This window comes from Mandrillus leucophaeus, unplaced genomic scaffold (genome assembly GCF_000951045.1).
Source record: "Mandrillus leucophaeus isolate KB7577 unplaced genomic scaffold, Mleu.le_1.0 Scaffold96, whole genome shotgun sequence".
Taxonomy (NCBI): Eukaryota; Metazoa; Chordata; class Mammalia; order Primates; family Cercopithecidae; genus Mandrillus; species Mandrillus leucophaeus.
The window spans coordinates 1,793,963-1,797,869 of NW_012110474.1; the positions used below are offsets into that span (position 1 = coordinate 1,793,963).

The window sequence follows — 3,907 nt, forward strand, 5'->3', positions numbered from 1 at the left end:
AACTTCAATGTTACTTTCTGGCGAGTAGTCTTGTTCTTTCCCATTTGTACTTTCTTGTGAAACAGTTGAGAATAAGATTGATTCCCTTCCATTTTCTAGGGGGGAGTGGGTTCTTCCCAAATTTGGAAGGGAAAAATCAGTGCTGAATGCATGTTATTTGCTTTCCTTCAAAAATACCTAACTAGGAAGAGCAGAGTACTATGTAATTTTGCTAATCACATGCCTTACTAAGTAAACAAAGAATACTTTAGGATAGATTTTATTTAAAGTCACCACTTTCATAATCATTTTATTCTGCATCATAATTTCTTAATTAGGCAACGTAATTATAGGGTGAAAATCCTATAATCATATGCATTTAGGTTAATTATGTTAACCATTAATTATTGTTGAACTACCAAAATGGTAACCTGTGCAAATGAAATGCTTATAAAGAAGCAATTCAGGTTTTAAAAATTAGGCAAAATAATAAAAACAAAAAAGTCTAATATTACACAGATTAGAATCCTATATGGCATAAATAAACATATTTTAAAATGCAGTTAACTTGTCAGTATTTAAACAAATTCGATTAGCATCTCTTTCATGTTGACTTCAAGATAATGATAGAATTATGTTCAGATGAATTTTTGATTTATAATTTATGTCTTTCCACGGAACAGTAATAAATACCTTGGGAAGGGATTAACTAGCAGATATGCTATAGCTAAATGGTGCCTATTCACTAATGGAAAACACAATGAAGATAAACTAAAATGTTCACTAGTTGTATTTTCTTTGAATAAATAAACCTGGAATCATTTGCTAATTTAAAAATGTCTTTGCCATTGGGTAAGTGAAAAATGTTTGCATTGATATAGGAATATATTAATTCATGAAGTCATTATTCGACCAGATTCTGTTTGTGGTAAAAATGTATACTAGTCCTGTAATCAGAGCCAACAGAAAGAAGAATGGTGTCTTTCCCTATTCTGAGGACATGACCTTATTATTTATACTCTAAGACCCTCCTTAGAAGAAATTTTGGGCTGGGGGCGGTGGCTCACGCCTGTTGTCCCAGGTACTTGGGAGGCTGAGGCATGAGAATTGCTTCAACCCGGGAGGTAAAAGTTGCAGTGAGCTGAGATTGCACCACAGCACTCCATCACACTCTGGAAAACAGAGTGAGACTCTTTCTCAAAAAAAAGAAAAAAAAAAAAAAGAAAAAATAATTAAACTGTTAATCAATTGCTATGGGTGTGGGGTGTGGGGGAAACTAAATACTGATTAGGACAAAAATAAACTTCTAATCTGAAGCAGATTTCTTCTAGCATGCAGTTGGGTAGCACTAAATCTATTTTATAATTTAGCCTATTTAGTCCATTGAAATATACAGGTAAAATTGGGGTTCATTAAAAAATACATATATAATTCACAGTTTTAACTTAAAATACATATTTTAATCTAAAACCAAACTTATCCATCAAACTTAAAGTGTAAGGTCAAGGTGATATTGTCAAGTATGAGCCCTTTGAATGGAGTCTGAGGTCATCTTTCCTTGGAAAACTGAATCTGTGATAGATTCTCTGGTATCCAGTTTCGGATTCTTTAAAATGAAAACAAAACTAAATAAAGCCGAGGATATTTGCTAAGTAATCTGAGCATACTATCCTAGATTTTGCTACTTTAAAAAAGTTTTTGGTATAGCAAGTTGAGTAAGTCATACTACTTATTTTGTGGCCCATTGGTTTGCTCAAGGTCAATTTATCACTTGATTGGCATGAATACCTATTCCCTAATGTTGAGTTCTTTTCCATTCCAATGTGTTTAGCAGGATGGCAACCATTCCAATATGTTTAAGTGTGTAAAATTTGAATTGTATATGTTCTTGTACAATTTGTAGTATTTTGTGTGTTGTATTATAAATGTAGTATAAATTACAGTATATCTCATTTCTTGTCTACTTTCATTGAGCACTATATTTTCAACAGCCCTCCATGTTGCTTTCTGTGCAATTTATCTACTACTTCTAACACTACATGATATTCCTTGATGTGAATCCATTGTATTTTGTATATTCAGTTTTCCATAATGGGCACTCACCGCTACAAAATTACGGATATATTGTGATACACATGCATATCACATACGTCTCATTTTGGTGTGAGAATTTCTTTGATGCAAATATTCAGGAGAGAAATTGTTGGCTCATGGCATATGACATATTATCTCCAGAATATCTGCAGTAGTCTACAGTGCCATTACTAATGCATAAGAGTTTCTGTATTTGCACAACTTCTCCAATACTTCACATTTTCCAGTGATCTAAGTTTATCAGCCTTAGAAATGTAAAGGGATATTGACTTTTTATTTTTAAAAATCTTTTATATTTTGAAATTATTTTAGATTTACATGAAAGTTGTGAAGACAGTACAGAAAGTTTCTATTTACCCTTCATCCAGCATCCTTAACGTTAACATAGCCATGATACATTTGCCAAAACTAAGGGATCAACATCAGTCCAATACTATTAAGTAAACTACAGATTTTATTTAGATCTCACATTTCTCCTTGTAGGTCCTTTTTCTATTGCAAGATTCACTTTGGAATATTACATTGAAGTTAGTTATTGTATCTCGTTAGCTTCCTCCTATCTGTGATAATTTCTCAGTCATTCCTTGTTTTTCATGACTTTGAGGCTTTTGAAGACTGCTGAACAGGTCTTTATTTTGTAAAATGGCCTTAATTTAGGCTTCTCTGATGTGTTTTTCCTGATTAGACCTTGGTTTCAGATTTGAGAAGTATATACTAGAGACAAGATTCTTTTCTTACTATGTCATGTTAGGGGATACATAATGTCAACATGACTCAACTTATCATTGGTGATTAAGTCAAATGGATCTGATTGTTGTTTTCAACTGCATTTATCCTTTTACTAGTCAGTCAGGGTATAGCTTCATATATTCGATAATCTTCTGTAAACGGACTGTTCACATCTTTGCCCATTTTCATTTGAGGATCCTGTATTTTTCCAGTTAATGCAAAGACATTTTTGTTTTATTCTAGAGATTAGTCCTGTCAGTTTTAGACATTGAAAAAAATATTTTCCATATTTCCGTATCAACCTGCTTCTTCATGGAAATCTTCATTAACCAGAATTCCTTATTTTTTTATGTAATCATATTATTTTATTCTTTTTGTTTTATGGTATAGGCTTTTGAAGTTTTGAGAACATTTTCCTTCCCTTAGATTACACAGATATTCTCTATTTTTTGTTCTGTTAAATATTTAGTTTTATCTTCAACCTTAAGTGTTTAATCTACCTGGAATCCACATTACGTGTTGTGGTAGGTAGAAATAAAATTTTCTTTTTCTCTGTATAATGAACCCATTTTTCAAATTTCATTTTCTAAATGATCTGTTTCTCCCTATTAATTTGAATTGCCAACTGTACAACAAATTAAGAGTCTTCTCTCAATTCTCTATTCTGTACCATTGATGAAGTGGTCTGTTGCAAAATGTGGCTTAATATTTGGTAGAGCAAATCTCAATATTTAATCTTCTTTTGAAGTCTGGTATCTATTCATGCTCCCTTATTATTCCCTCATGTGTCGTAGAACACTAATTTTCTCAAATATTTGAATATAATTTATATTGGATTGCATTGAGTTTATGAATTAATAGACAAGAATAATTGATACAAACATCTTTTTTCAGATTATCTTTTTTCTTTTTTTTGAAATGTTGAAATTGTATTCATGAAAGTGTTTTAGACTCTTGGTTAAGCTAATTCTTTATAATATTGTGGCTATTGTAAACAATTATTTTTTAAACTGTTTTTCTAATTAGTTATTGCTGGTAAAGAGAGACACTTGGTTTTCAAAAGTCGATTTAGTACTCACCAACTCATTTGCTACCTACATTTTAT

General features: G+C 31.5%; 1 pseudogene; it reads right to left on the reverse strand.

Annotated features, from left to right (window-relative positions):
* LOC105532466 overlaps nucleotides 1–3,907 on the reverse strand; it is a 9,461-nt pseudogene that overhangs the window by 4,885 nt on the left and 669 nt on the right.